Raw genomic sequence first — 15,758 nt, 5'->3', positions numbered from 1 at the left:
GAAAGGGACTCCTGACAACCACCCGGACCCAAGGCACCTCGGGGAACACTTTCACTTTCTGCCCTGCAAACACGACCCGCTTCTTCTCCCAAGCGTCCGGCCCCAGAGGCCCAGCGCCTCATTCTTCCTAGGCCAGCGGGTGGATGTATTGGGTCCCAGCTGTGCACAGGCGCGTCGCACCCCCTCCCCGCACCCCCAGCCCCCTCTCCACAACCTCCCGTGCCCAGCCACGCATCCTCCACCTCGGAAGGGCCCTGGCCGTCCCTTCCCACGCTTCAGTTCGAGGAACCCTGGCGAATCACACCCCGGTGGACACAAACCCTGTGCACGTGGGAGACTCAGGCCTGGAGCAGGGCTGGTGCTGGCGGGAGGGGACAGAGAACCCACGCTGCAGGCGCTCTGTTGTTGGAACTTGGAGCCAAGCGTCCCGCCAAGGGACGCGCGCTCCCGGAGCCAGCATGGCACCCCGCCTGGTGGGACGACGTCCGATCGCTGGGTCCGGGCAGGGGCACACGCACGCATGCACGCTCGCCTCCGGGGCCTACGCGAAGGGTGCTACAGCTGCGGGGGGTCGCGGGAAGGGTACGGAAGGGAAGAAGGGTAGGGAAGGGAAGAAGGGTAGGGAAGGGAAGAAGGGTAGGGAAGGGAAGAAGGGTAGGGAAGGGAAGAAGGGTAGGGTAGGGAAGGGAAGAAGGGTAGGGTAGGGAAGGGAAGAAGGGTAGGGTAGGGTAGGGTAGGGTAGGGAAGGAGTGCCCACCGCCCCTCCCGAAGGGGCCCGTGCCCGCACGGTCTCACCTGACACGCGCGCGCGCGGCGACACCCCTGCACGCACCCTGCGCGGTCCTCAAGTCCAAACGGACATTCCGGACACGCTGGGCTGCCCGGACTTCCGAGCAGGCTCACAGACACTTAGTTGGCCCTGCACACCGGCTGGACACCCAGCGTCTCCATTCTCCACCATCTCCTACCCACCCTGCCGAGGGCTTCCGTTCTGACCACAAAGCAAAGACACGCACAGGCAGGAGCCACGCAAGACCCCAAAGGACACAGAGAGATGAGCCGCAAGGGGAAGGAAGGACCCGGTTCCTAGAGAGGCGAGCCGCCCTGAACGTCGGGGTTGGGTCCACGTCAAGGGAGGGTACCCGGGTGCCCCCTGACTCGGGTGGGTCGGGCTCGGGCGCGTGGACAGCTCCCCCAAACAGAGACACACCCCCCACCGTCCCTCCACATCCCTCCCGCCCCGCCCCGCCCCGCACGCACGCCCCCGGTACCTTCAGGGCGCCCACCCCGGCAACTCTGACACAGGGTGTGTACACGCGCCCGGGTCCGCTCGGCCCACAAGGACATCGTCCACGGGAGTCACCCCATCCAGGCCCCCTTTCTCCCCTGGCTGGCGACGGCAGGCCAGCGAAACCCTGCTCGTCGGCCTCGGGGCCAGCGTGACCCACTTCCTGTCCTCGGGGTGGGTACCCCAGACGGCAAGCAGGGCGCTCCGCGGGTCCGGAGACCCAAACCTCTGCAGGCGCACCAGGTGGCGCCGGGGCCCGGAGGGCACGCGGACACCTCCGGCGCTCTCGGGCAAGGTGCGGGGGACACGGAGGGCTGGGAGGTCCGGGAGCTCCACACCGTGCCCCTGGGGTTGGGGTTCCAGGAACCCTTGAGCCGGCACACCCTCCCGGTGTACGTAAGCGGGCGAGCAGACACCACGTGCCGCCCCTCCCGGGCCTCACCCCGCGCCCCCCCCCCCAACAACGCATTCTGGAAGGCGACACGTGTGAGGACAAGGGGCAACAGGCTGCCTTCAGCATTCGCAGGGGGCAGTGCCCGGCGGGAGGATGGACAGCAGGGTGTGGGGGGGGGGCGTGAGGGGTGTGGTGAGACGCGCGTGGATGCCTGTGGACGAGTGTGGAGGGGAAGGCACGACCCGCCCCGGTCAGGGCTTGTGGGGACAGCAGAGGTCTCCACCTAAGGTCTGCCCCTCGGGATCCAGAGCGTCAGCCTCCTCGGTGGCGCTGGCAGACGAGTGCCTGAGTGCTGGCGCCGGTGGCCAGAGCGGGACCGGGCCCGCTAGCCCACGGTGCCTGGCCCTGTGAACGGGCAGGCGGGCTGGCTGTCCACACCGGTCCCTCGATGACCAGCTGTGAAGCAAGAGTGACATCCGGCCGCAGATGTCAACGGCCATTCCTCCCCGTTGCCCTGAACGCTCCCGTGGGACATTGGACAGGGTGGCCCGGAAAGCTGAAGTGCGCCAACGCAGAGGCCTCGGCGGACGGCTCTGCCGAGGATCGAGAGCGCGATCCAGAATTGGGTGCGGGACCGAGACCTGAGTGCGTGATCGGTGGTGGGGCCAGGCCTCCGCCAGAGAGGGTGAAGCCCCGGGGGGGATGGCACCGCGGCTGCCGGGTCTGTGCCAGACGACCGCTTCTCGCGCCCAGATCTGCTAACGAGGGGCGGGGGAGGGGGTTGGCGGAGAAGGAGGAGGAGGCGCTGGTGTTGGTGGCGGTGGTTGCCGCGGCTGCTTCGGCGGCGGCGGCGGCGGCGGCGGCGGCGGCAGCGGCTAAGACCGCCTCCACCACCTCCCCCTTCCGCTTCCACTTCCACTTCCACTTTCACTTTCACTCACCCCATGGTGGGCACGTCCCTTCTGGACTCTGCTGCACCAGGGAGCCGCCTCCTCATTTCCCGACAACCGCCCCCCCCCAACCCCAGGCACCCCGAGAACGACTCAAAGCCCCTGGACAATGGGTGGCCGGGCCCCACACCTGATCCTCAGAATGGAACACAAGGACAGCAGGGTCCCGACTCTGCCCCCCACCGAGTGGCAGCACCCCTCCAACTGCCCCTGCAGGTCTAAGGCACGGTTTCCAGGCTCCTCTCCGCCCCCCACCCCAGGCCGGGCCACACAGGGACCCCGCTGCTAGGGCAAGGGTCACGCGGCCCAATGCTCTCCCAGGCCAGAGTCCCAGCGCCCCTGGCCCGGTGGCTTCTCCTGGCCCGTTCGCTTGGTGCTCCTGGCCCTTTCGGGGCGGCCTCTTCCCCTCCAGTCCCGCCCAGACATGGCGGCCACCAGCGTCAGGAGCCGTGGCTGCCCGTGCCCGACCCACAGGGCAGCGGGACCTGGCGCTCTGTCCCGCTACCCGTCTCTGGAGCCTCCCGGGTCGCCTGCCTGCGGGAGCTCGGCACCTCGGGGCAGTCGGGGGGGTTGGAGGGAGGACCCCGTTCTCTGCCGCCCGGGACTCCCCACTTCGCTCGCAGGGAAGCCACGGCGCGGGGCTCGCGGGGAAAGCGAACGAGTTCCGCTTGATGGCAGTGTTGCACCACGTATGCCCACGCGCCCTTCCCCCCAGGGCCTCTCCCTCCGCCCCTTGCGGAAGAAAAAAAGGCCGGGCCCAGTCCACCCGGGCTCCAACATGGCGGCGCCCACGGCTCCGCCACTCTGCGCGGGGGGGCCCCTCCCCGCGTCGGACGCTCCGTGGAGCAAGCGCAGCCTCGTCCCCTCTGGCTGCTGCACTTAGCCGGCTCCCGGCTCCCGGCTCCGGGCTCCCGGCTCCCGGCTCTCGGCTCTCGGGACCGGAAAGCCAGGGCGAGGGGCATCGAGGCTCCCCGCGGTGGCCCTGAACCTCTCCGGGGCTCCGTCGTCGGGACCCCTGCAGGTCTGCAGCAGACCTCAGGAGACACACTGGTCGTGGACCCAGAGCCCGGGCCGCGCCCACCCCACCTGGCCGGTCGGAGCCCGACGGGGCCCGTGCTCCCCGGGAGCATCGTCCGTCAGGACTCCCCGCCAGGCCAGCCCCCAGCGGGAGGCCTCTAGCGGCCGGCCGACACGAAGGCGTGAGGCGGCCGGCGGGCACGGGCCGGGGGCTGGGGGTCGACACTGGCGTCCACCTCCCGCGGATCGACGACGGACGCGTCCCGCGGGCCTGGCCCGTCACCCACGGGGCGCCCCCGCGATTCAGCCGTGGACTGCAGCCTGGAGCCGCACCACAGTCGCCAAAGCGGCCTCGTGCCTGCCCCAGGCTCCGTCCCTGGACAGCTCCCACGGGAGCCAAGGCCGGCGCGCGGGCGACACCCAGCTGTGCCCACAAGCTCCGGGACCCGCGCCTCTCCTGGCACGGCCGGACGAGGCCAACCAACGGTCTTCTTTCCTGTCAACCGGCTCCCGTCCTCTCCTATGGTGAACACCTGACCCGTGTCATAGCGAGGGTACCCTGACCGCCCCAGCCCGCCTCACATTAGACGGCAGAAGAACCAGGTGCGCGCCTGCGCACGCACACGGACAAGCACGCATAATCACACACACACACACAAACACACACTCGGCGGCAAACACCCTGAAACCCCATCGCCAAAACCCACACTCGCACACGCGAGCACACACACTCACACACGCATGGCCTAAACCCTCCGTCCCCCTTCCCGCCCCCCCCCCCCCCCCCCCCGCGGAGAAAAAGGGAGATCACAGGCGGAGGTCATCCTTTTCCTCCTCAGGAGAAGGCCCACCCACTCCACAGCAAGTGCCTCTACAGGTCAATGATGGATGTGTGCTTTTACCCCAGTCTGGGTGCCCAAGGGCAGAAAGGGACTCCTGACAACCACCCGGACCCAAGGCACCTCGGGGAACACTTTCACTTTCTGCCCTGCAAACACGACCCGCTTCTTCTCCCAAGCGTCCGGCCCCAGAGGCCCAGCGCCTCATTCTTCCTAGGCCAGCGGGTGGATGTATTGGGTCCCAGCTGTGCACAGGCGCGTCGCACCCCCTCCCCGCACCCCCAGCCCCCTCGCCACAACCTCCCGTGCCCAGCCACGCATCCTCCACCTCGGAAGGGCCCTGGCCGTCCCTTCCCACGCTTCAGTTCGAGGAACCCTGGCGAATCACACCCCGGTGGACACAAACCCTGTGCACGTGGGAGACTCAGGCCTGGAGCAGGGCTGGTGCTGGCGGGAGGGGACAGAGAACCCACGCTGCAGGCGCTCTGTTGTTGGAACTTGGAGCCAAGCGTCCCGCCAAGGGACGCGCGCTCCCGGAGCCAGCATGGCACCCCGCCTGGTGGGACGACGTCCGATCGCTGGGTCCGGGCAGGGGCACACGCACGCATGCACTCTCGCCTCCGGGGCCTACGCGAAGGGTGCTACAGCTGCGGGGGGTCGCGGGAAGGGTACGGAAGGGAAGAAGGGTAGGGAAGGGAAGAGAAGGGTAGGGAAGGGAAGAAGGGTAGGGAAGGGAAGAAGGGTAGGGAAGGGAAGAAGGGTAGGGAAGGGAAGAAGGGTAGGGAAGGGAAGAAGGGTAGGGAAGGGAAGAAGGGTAGGGAAGGGAAGAAGGGTAGGGTAGGGTAGGGTAGGGTAGGGAAGGAGTGCCCACCGCCCCTCCCGAAGGGGCCCGTGCCCGCACGGTCTCACCTGACGCGCGCTGCGCGCGGCGACACCCCTGCACGCACCCTGCGCGTCCTCAAGTCCAAACGGACATTCCGGACACGCTGGGCTGCCCCGACTTCCGAGCAGGCTCACAGACACTTAGTTGGCCCTGCACACCGGCTGGACACCCAGCGTCTCCATTCTCCACCATCTCCTACCCACCCTGCCGAGGGCTTCCGTTCTGACCACAAAGCAAAGACACGCACAGGCAGGAGCCACGCAAGACCCCAAAGGACACAGAGAGATGAGCCGCAAGGGGAAGGAAGGACCCGGTTCCTAGAGAGGCGAGCCGCCCTGAACGTCGGGGTTGGGTCCACGTCAAGGGAGGGTACCCGGGTGCCCCCTGACTCGGGTGGGTCGGGCTCGGGCGCGTGGACAGCTCCCCCAAACAGAGACACACCCCCCACCGTCCCTCCACATCCCCCCCCCCCCCGCCCCGCCCCGCACGCACGCCCCCGGTACCTTCAGGGCGCCCACCCCGGCAACTCTGACACAGGGTGTGTACACGCGCCCGGGTCCGCTCGGCCCACAAGGACATCGTCCTCGGGAGTCACCCCATCCAGGCCCCCTTTCCCCCCTGGCTGGCGACGGCAGGCCAGCGAAACCCTGCTCGTCGGCCTCGGGGCCAGCGTGACCCACTTCCTGTCCTCGGGGTGGGTACCCCAGACGGCAAGCAGGGCGCTCCGCGGGTCCGGAGACCCAAACCTCTGCAGGCGCACCAGGTGGCGCCGGGGCCCGGAGGGCACGCGGACACCTCCGGCGCTCTCGGGCAAGGTGCGGGGGACACGGAGGGCTGGGAGGTCCGGGAGCTCCACACCGTGCCCCTGGGGTTGGGGTTCCAGGAACGCGTGAGCCGGCACACCCTCCCGGTGTACGTAAGCGGGGCGAGCAGACACCACGTGCCGCCCCTCCCGGGCCTCACTCCGCGCCCCCCCCCCAACAACGCATTCTGGAAGGCGACACGTGTGAGGACAAGGGGCAACAGGCTGCCTTCAGCATTCGCAGGGGGCAGTGCCCGGCGGGAGGATGGACAGCAGGGTGTGGGGGGGGGGGGAGCGTGAGGGGTGTGGTAAGACGCGCGTGGATGCCTGTGGACGAGCGTGGAGGGGAAGGCACGACCCGCCCCGGTCAGGGCTTGTGGGGACAGCAGAGGTCTCCACCTAAGGTCTGCCCCTCGGGATCCAGAGCGTCAGCCTCCTCGGTGGCGCTGGCAGACGAGTGCCTGAGTGCTGGCGCCGGTGGCCAGAGCGGGACCGGGCCCGCTAGCCCACGGTGCCTGGCCCTGTGAACGGGCAGGCGGGCTGGCTGTCCACACCGGTCCCTCGATGACCAGCTGTGAAGCAGGAGTGACATCCGGCCGCAGATGTCAACGGCCATTCCTCCCCGTTGCCCTGAACGCTCCCGTGGGACGTTGGACAGGGTGGCCCGGAAAGCTGAAGTGCGCCAACGCAGAGGCCTCGGCGGACGGCTCTGCCGAGGATCGAGAGCGCGATCCAGAATTGGGTGCGGGACCGAGACCTGAGTGCGTGATCGGTGTTGGGGCCAGGCCTCCGCCAGAGAGGGTGAAGCCCCGGGGGGGATGGCACCGCGGCTGCCGGGTCTGTGCCAGACGACCGCTTCTCGCGCCCAGATCTGCTAACGAGGGGCGGGGGAGGGGGTTGGCGGAGAAGGAGGAGGAGGCGCTGGTGTTGGTGGCGGTGGTTGCCGCGGCTGCTTCGGCGGCGGCGGCGGCGGCGGCGGCTAAGACCGCCTCCACCACCTCCCCCTTCCGCTTCCACTTCCACTTTCACTTTCACTTTCACTCACCCCATGGTGGGCACGTCCCTTCTGGACTCTGCTGCACCAGGGAGCCGCCTCCTCATTTCCCGACAACCGCCCCCCCCCCAACCCCAGGCACCCCGAGAACGACTCAAAGCCCCTGGACAATGGGTGGCCGGGCCCCACACCTGATCCTCAGAATGGAACACAAGGACAGCAGGGTCCCGACTCTGCCCCCCACCGAGTGGCAGCACCCCTCCAACTGCCCCTGCAGGTCTAAGGCACGGTTTCCAGGCTCCTCTCCGCCCCCCACCCCAGGCCGGGCCACACAGGGACCCCGCTGCTAGGGCAAGGGTCACGCGGCCCAATGCTCTCCCAGGCCAGAGTCCCAGCGCCCCTGGCCCGGTGGCTTCTCCTGGCCCGTTCGCTTGGTGCTCCTGGCCCTTTCGGGGCGGCCTCTTCCCCTCCAGTCCCGCCCAGACATGGCGGCCACCAGCGTCAGGAGCCGTGGCTGCCCGTGCCCGACCCACAGGGCAGCGGGACCTGGCGCTCTGTCCCGCTACCCGTCTCTGGAGCCTCCCGGGTCGCCTGCCTGCGGGAGCTCGGCACCTCGGGGCAGTCGGGGGGGTTGGAGGGAGGACCCCGTTCTCTGCCGCCCGGGACTCCCCACTTCGCTCGCAGGGAAGCCACGGCGCGGGGCTCGCGGGGAAAGCGAACGAGTTCCGCTTGATGGCAGTGTTGCACCACGTATGCCCACGCGCCCTTCCCCCCAGGGCCTCTCCCTCCGCCCCTTGCGGAAGAAAAAAAGGCCGGGCCCAGTCCACCCGGGCTCCAACATGGCGGCGCCCACGGCTCCGCCACTCTGCGCGGGGGCCCCTCCCCGCGTCGGACGCTCCGTGGAGCAAGCGCAGCCTCGTCCCCTCTGGCTGCTGCACTTAGCCGGCTCCCGGCTCCCGGCTCCCGGCTCTCGGCTCTCGGGACCGGAAAGCCAGGGCGAGGGGCATCGAGGCTCCCCGCGGTGGCCCTGAACCTCTCCGGGGCTCCGTCGTCGGGACCCCTGCAGGTCTGCAGCAGACCTCAGGAGACACACTGGTCGTGGACCCAGAGCCCGGGCCGAGCCCACCCCACCTGGCCGGTCGGAGCCCGACGGGGCCCGTGCTCCCCGGGAGCATCGTCCGTCAGGACTCCCTGCCGGGCCAGCCCCCAGCGGGAGGCCTCTAGCGGCCGGTCGACACGAAGGCGTGAGGCGGCCGGCGGGCACGGGCCCGCTAGCCCACGGTGCCTGGCCCTGTGAACGGGCAGGCGGGCTGGCTGTCCACACCGGTCCCTCGATGACCAGCTGTGAAGCAAGAGTGACATCCGGCCGCAGATGTCAACGGCCATTCCTCCCCGTTGCCCTGAACGCTCCCGTGGGACGTTGGACAGGTTGGCCCGGAAAGCTGAAGTGCGCCAACGCAGAGGCCTCGGTGGACGGCTCTGCCGAGGATCGAGCGCGCGATCCAGAATTGGGTGCGGGACCGAGACCTGAGTGCGTGATCGGTGGTGGGGCCAGGCCTCCGCCAGAGAGGGTGAAGCCCCGGGGGGGATGGCACCACGGCTGCCGGGTCTGTGCCAGACAACCGCTTCTCGCACCCAGATCTGCTATTGAGGGGAGGGGGGTTGGCGAAGGAGGAGAAGGAGAAGAAGGGAGGAGGAGGAGGAGGAGGAGGAGGAGAAGGAAGAAGGAGAAGTAGGCGCTGGTGTTGGTGGCGGCAGTTGCCTCGTTTTTTCGCCTGTGGTGGTGGCAGGGGCTAAGACCGCTGCCACCGCCTCCCCCTTCCACTTCCACTTCCACTTCCACTTTCACTCACCCCATGGTGGGCACGTCCCTTCTGGACTCTGCTGCACCAGGGAGCCACCTCCACATCTCCCGACAACTGCCCCCCCCAACCCCAGGCACCCCGAGAACTCAAGGCCCCTGCACTATGGGCAGCCGGGGCACACACTTGATCCTCAGAATGGAACACAAGGACAACAGGGTCCCGACTCTGCCCCCCAACGAGTGGCAGCACCCCTCCAACTGCCCCTGCAGGTCTAAGGCACGGTTTCCAGGCTCCTCTCCGCCCCCCACCCAGGTCGGGCCACACAGGGACCCCGCTGCTAGGGCAAGGGTCACGCGGCCCAATGCTCTCCCAGGCCAGATTCCCAGCGCCCCTGTCCCGGTGGGTTCTCCTGGCCAGTTAGTTAGCTTGGTGCTCCTGGCCCTCTCGGGGCGGCCTCTTCCCCTCCTGTCCCGCCCAGACATGGCGGCCACCAGCGTGGAGAGCTGTGGCTGCCAGTTCCTGCCCCTCAGGGCGGTGGGAGTTGGCACTGTGTCTTGCTACTCTTCTCTGGAGCCTCCCGGGTTGCCTGGTTGCGGGTGCTCTGCACCTCTGGGCAGTTGGGGGTTTGTAGGGAGCAACTGCAGTGTGACCAGGTTTGTAGGGAGCAACTGCAGTGTGACAAGGGACTTCCCCCTTCTGCTAGTAGGGAAGATAAGAAGAGGTGCTCACGGTATTGCCAATGGTATCCACTTGATGGCAGTATTGCACCACGAATGCCAATCGCCCTTCCCCCAGGTCCTCTTTACCCGCCCTTTGTGGTGGAAAAAAGTTAGGCCATATCCACTGGACTCCAACATGGTGGTGCCCATGGCTCCACCCGTCTGTGGCAACCCCTCCCCTCGTTGGTGGCTCCTTAGAGAGCTGATTTGTCCCCTTTGGCTGCTGCAATTTACTGGCTCTTGCTTTTGGGACCGGAAAGCCAGGGCGAGGCGCATTGAGGCTCCCCGCGGTGTCCCTGATCATCTCCAGGGCTTCGTCGTGATCCCTGTAGGTCTGCAGGGGACCTCAGGAAACACAGTGGTCGTGGAACCCAGAGCCCGAGCCGAGCCACCCCACCTGGCCAGTCGGAACCCGACGGGGCCCATGGTCCCAGGGAGCTTAGTCAGGACTCCCCGCCAGGCCAGCTCCCACCTGGAGGCCTTTAGTTGCCGGCCAACACGAAGGTATGAAGCGGCCGGCGGGCACACGCTGGGGGTGGGGGTCGACACTGGTGTCCACCTCACGGGCATAGACGACGGACGCGTCCCCCGGACCTGGACCGTCACCCATGGGTCGCCCCTGCGATTCAGGCGTGGACTGCAGCCTGGAGCGGCACCACAGTCCCCAAAGGGGCCTTGTGCCTGCCCCTGGCTCTGTCCCTGGACAGCTCCCACGGGAGCCAAGGCCAGCGCACGGGCGACACCCAGCTCTGCGCACGTGCTCCGGGATCCGTGCCTGTTCTGGCACGGCCGGACGAGGCCAACCAACGGTCTTCTTTCCTGTCAATAGGCTCCCATCCTCTCCTATAGTGAACACCTGACCTATGTCATAGGAAAGGCACCCTGACACCCCCCCCTCCCTCCCCCAATCCCACGTTATAGGGCTAAAAACCAGGTGCGCGCCTACGCGTGCTCACGCGTGCACAGACCCGCATACACACACCATCCACTGGTCATGGACCCATACTCTGGGCCACCCCTGTCCAGCCATTCAGTGCCCGACGGGGGCACACGCTCACCCGGGGGTCCTCGGTCAGGACTCCCCGACGGGCCAGCCTGACGTGACCCCGAAGCCTCTAGCAGCCAGACGCCAAGGTCTGCGCCGGCCCCCGGGCAGGAGCCGTGCTGTCAACGCTGGCGTCCGCTTCCCGCGGCCAGAGGACGGACGGGTCCGAGGACCTGGCCCTTCACCCCCGGGGCACCCCCGCGGTTCAGGCGCGGACGGTGGCACCCACGGGTCACTGGGGAGGGCGGCCTGGAGCCGCACCACTGACGCCAAAGCGGCCTCACGCTTGCCCCAGGCTCCATCCCTGGACAGCTCCCACGGGAGCCAAGGCCAGGCATGGGCAGCACCCAGGTGTGCCCACGCTCTCCAGGACCCGTGCCTTTTCTGGCACGGCGGTAACAAGGCCAACGCACAGGGCCGGTGGTCTTTCTCTGGTAAATCACTTCCAACCCAACTGGGTCTCCGTCAAGTCCCGTGAAGGTCTTCAGACCTAAGGAGACACGCCATAGGTAAGGTAATAATGGAGTCATCTCCAGAAGCCTTCTGATAGTGTGTCGTCTCAGGAGAGCATTGTAGGTCCATGGGAGTGCTTTTGAAGTGTTTACAGTGGTCTATCAGGGATCATCTGGTTCAGATTATCATAGACACAAAGGTGACCAGTATGGGCTGAGAGGCTCTGTCTTTTTAACTTGTTTCTGGAATTTAATATAAATAGTTCTTACTCCCTGTAAAACACCCTACTCTTTAGGCAAAAGAATCTGTTTCTTAAAAAAGAAAAAAATCGTAAACATTTTCTCTTACCAGTGATGTGTTTACAATAAAGCCAATAATACTACTTGAAAACAATGAACAAGAGAATGTTTTTTACTGATTAAGTTTTTTCAGTAGAAAATATCTCTCTATAATTAATTAGGTTATGAAAAGGAACAGTGTTAGAAGTGTATTAAAGTTTGTTTTTTGGTGATCCTCTTGAATACAGTCTGGGCCATAGTTTACAGTTCTAAAATTCATCTTGTTAGGTATTAATAAAAGTATGTACTGTCTTTCACTATGAATTTATGTAATCCAATTCTGGAGTCCTTAAATCAAAGTCTGTTGAACACCTTTCTTTTCCGAAACGGCTTGTTTAGCTCCTATTTCGTTGGTTCCAGTCTATTTCAATTTCCTCCTGTTTAGAAATTTACCTGGGAACCTCAGGCATGTAGTCTACTGTCTGTATCTTCATAATACCCTGTTGTTAATTTTGGTGAAAAGTACACACTTGAGAACATCTAGCCACAGCGCTGGGTATGGACCACAAGTTCAATGGGTTGATGAACTCGTCACTAGCTTAATAAATAAGGTCTCAACATCATTCCCACTTAATATTAGCATTCAAAACATTTTTTTTAAGTTTATGTATTTATTTTGTGAGAGAGCACTTATGCGCAATTGGGGAAGGGGTAGACAGAAGGAAAGGATGAGAGAGAGACAGAATCCCAAGCAGGTTCTGCAATGTCAGGGCAGATCTCGATTCAGGGCTGAAACTCAAAGTCATGACCTGGGCTGAATTGGGAATCTTAACCGACTAAGCCACTTAACTGCCCCTAACTTTCAAAATTTTACAGTCATAGATGGGTATGAAAAATGAGAGATTCAAAGTTTTCAGTACACCTCCAATGAGGTGTTTAAAAATGTGGTGATATTTTAATTCTTTTTATTTTAGAGAGAGAGCACCAGCAAGCGGGGGAGGGAGCATATGGGGACAAAGAGACAATCTTAAACAGATTCCATGCTTAGCACATAGGCTAACATGAGGCTCAATCCCAAGACCTGAGCCGAAATCAAGAGTTGCATGCTCAAGGGACTGAGCCACCCAGGTGTCCCAAACTGTAGTAATATTTCAACTATGCAACAATGTGTATTAGGAGGCAAAACATTTGAAAGACATTGATTTATAACTTATTTTTCCCAGAACGTTACCCAGCCAATGCTCAAAAATCCCATACTCAGAGGGATATGTGAACACATTTTAACCTCTCGAAGGGGTGGTTAGATTATAGAGAATATACTATTCACCAATACTGAAAATGTTAACCAGTTTCTTGGTAATCAGGGGCATTACCAATTTTTAGAAGCCAATTTCATCAATCAACATCCAGTTAAAAATAAAAGGGACCCCTGGTGGCTCAGTCCATTAAGTGTCTGACTTTAGCTCAGGTCATGATATCAGGGTTCCTGAGTTCAAGCCCCACATTGGGCTCTGCACTGACAGTATGGAGCCTGCTTGGGATTCTCTCTCCCTCTCTGCCCCTCCCCTTCTTGTGCTTTCTGTCTCTCTCAAATTAAATCAAGAAACTTAAAAAAATAAAATAAAATACAAGATTTTAAGGTACCAATAATCAAATATTACATGCTTAGGCATAAAAGTTACATGAATATGTACTCAAGGACAACTTTAAAATTCCTAAATGCTAGTAGACTTTAACAAGAGTAAGGATATACTGTATTATTGAGTAAAGACACTTAACCTCATGAACATTTCCATTCTGCATCAGTTAATTCATCAATCTATTCTAATACTAAGGAAAATCCAAGACTTTTGAATGCTTTGTTATGTTCCAGTGTTTGCAAAGGAAAATAAATAGGCAGGAATATCTTGGAGAGTTATGACAATTAACAGCCATGTTGTGTGAGAAGTAGTCTTACCACATGTGCAAATATATAGAACACAAAATCCAAGAACAGACCTGAAGTCATACAAGAATTTCATATACAATGAGGCAGCCTCCCAAATCAGTAATAGTGGTCTGCCTTGGGACAAAGGGGTAGTCATGTATAATAGGCTCTTAGTTTCACAAACCTTACAATAAAACAGTATAAACTCTACATGGAGTAAAGAACTACAAGCTGTAGAACTCCTATAAGAAATAATGGGCAGATTCCTTTATAACCCTGGAGAAGGAAGAAAAGCCTTTTGAGTCAAAGATCCTTTAAAAAAAAAAAAAATGGGTAAGGGCGCCTGGGTGGCTCAGTCATAATCCCCCAGTTGGTGAGGTCAGGCCCTGGGGCGGGCTCTGTGCTGACAGCTCACAGCCTGGAGCCTGCTTCGGATTCTGTCTCCCTCTCTCTCTCTGTCCCTCCCCCGTTTGCACTCTGTCTGTCTCTCTCTCTCTCAAAAATAAACATTAAAAAAATCTTTAAAATGGACAATTGTGACCATGTAAAATTCGCCATGTTAAGGAAGAAAAACCGTAATCAAAGTTAGAAAAGCATTGATAAAAAGGAAAAAAATTTCAATTCACATTAGTAGTCTTTCTAATACGTAGGGCGAGCTTCCAACTATCATTTAAGAGAAAGATTAGCAACTAGCAAATAGAAAAAGATATTAACAGTTCACGGAAACAGAAACATAAAATGCTCTTAAATACACAAAAAGACTCCTCAGACACTCATATAAGAGAAACACAAACAAAACCTAACTTCCGTATAACTTCTTACATATAATAAGTTCCCAACCAAGTCCTGCCCGATCTGCCATTTCCCGGACCTCTCTTGGATCTGAATTGTTACAAGTGGCCCCAAAGTCCCCTTTACCCAGGAAATAACAATCCCACTGTAAACAAAGTACTGTCCTTTATACGAAAATCTCTGACCTTTCTATCTCGATAGGCCTCTCTTGCCATCACAATTTGAATTTTTAAATTTTGGAAATATGGCCAAAATTCCTTCCCCCTCACTCTCCGCAACCGGAAACACATGTGCGTGCAGCTCTCGTGCGCGCACGCACACCCTGCCCCGCCCCCACCCGCCTTAACAATGGGGCCTGAAAGTAACTAGGTTGTTTTACTTTTCGACTTTTTAAATGCACATATAATTTGTTCGCCTTACTCGTGGTTTGTATAACCATTAAATTTTATTATCTTTACTAACCTGAAACTATTTCTTTAAAAAGCTTCACTGTTTCTTTCATTAATAGAAGGCATCCTCCTTACAGATAACTCCTCTAACTTTACAAAACTGTAACTAGATGAAAACAGTGAACTACCAGCACTTCCATCAGTTGAGGAGAACCCCCTGAAAATCTAGGGGCTTTTCCCCCAACGTGGTTAAATGCACACGTGGAAATGGAGCTGTAATTTATTTTAGGTCAAAAATTCATTACAGGAAATGTCACTTCTCTAGGGATACTTTCCGAGGAGCCCTCCATCCAAACCGATCGAGCAGAACCTCTTGGGGCCACGTAAATGGGGAAGAAGGCGAGGGTCCAGAGTGGGGATTGGGGACAAGGATCCGCGCCCTCCCCACCCCCACCCCGCAGCCACAGGGAAACGCTCCCAGGCCCACGGACCAGGGAGCCCCGAGAAGGCGCTCCTGGGAGGCTCCCCCTACACGCGCCTGGGCACAGAACTTAGACGGCAGTACAATCCCGGAGCCCGCGCTCGCCCCGCCTCGGCCAGTCCCCTCCTGTCCCTCCAAGCCGGCCGGGCAGCAGCCACCGCTGGCCTACGTCGCACGCCGGGGACAGGCTGCCCACATTCTGGAGGACAGGGAAGGTCCTCGGGCCCGGAAGGGCCGCTCAAGCCCGGCCCCCCGCCCCCCAGTTCCCTCGCGCCCGAGAAGGGAAAGGAACAGCAAAGGGACGAAAGCCGAGGGACCCACCTGGCGGAGGCCGCGCGCCGTGGTGCAGTCTTGGGCCACCTCGGGGCCGCCGCACCTCTGATCCGGAATAGGCAGCCACCACTTGCCCTCAAACCTGCGCTTCACTTCATCGTTCCTGAGACTGGGTGAGGGTTGAAAATCTGGCAGCCAAAGGAGTAGGAGAAATCTAGTATCTCAACTGCCAGCCCCGCCCAAGGGAGGGGTGGGACGTCCTCAGAAGATCCCAGGTGCAAGAAGGGGCGGGGCGAGGCGGGCGGGAGCAAGTCTGAGGGGAAACCCACCTACTGCCATTTGCAAAGGAGAACCAGTTTCTCCTTCGTAGGGTCCCTGCCGGCGAGAAAGTAAATGATGAATGGGCTGGTCCAATAAAGCCGAAAATGT

General features: G+C 61.0%; 1 long non-coding RNA gene across 1 annotated transcript in view; it reads right to left on the bottom strand.

The window, feature by feature from the left end:
- LOC124513958 (uncharacterized) overlaps positions 1-15,541 on the bottom strand; it is a 58,690-nt gene extending 43,149 nt beyond the window's left edge. The window contains exon 1 of the long non-coding RNA XR_006962557.1: positions 15,378-15,541. This is a non-coding gene — a long non-coding RNA (uncharacterized LOC124513958). The remainder of the gene's footprint in view (positions 1-15,377) is intronic.
- Positions 15,542-15,758: the final 217 nt, after the last annotated feature.

Source organism: Lynx rufus, unplaced genomic scaffold (assembly GCF_022079265.1).
Source record: "Lynx rufus isolate CCGP_SWC_20201006 ecotype Redwood Valley unplaced genomic scaffold, mLynRuf1.p SCAF_19, whole genome shotgun sequence".
Taxonomy (NCBI): domain Eukaryota; kingdom Metazoa; phylum Chordata; class Mammalia; order Carnivora; family Felidae; genus Lynx; species Lynx rufus.
The sequence above is the reverse complement of the archived record's forward strand: the minus strand, read 5'-3'. Positions and strand labels throughout refer to the sequence as shown.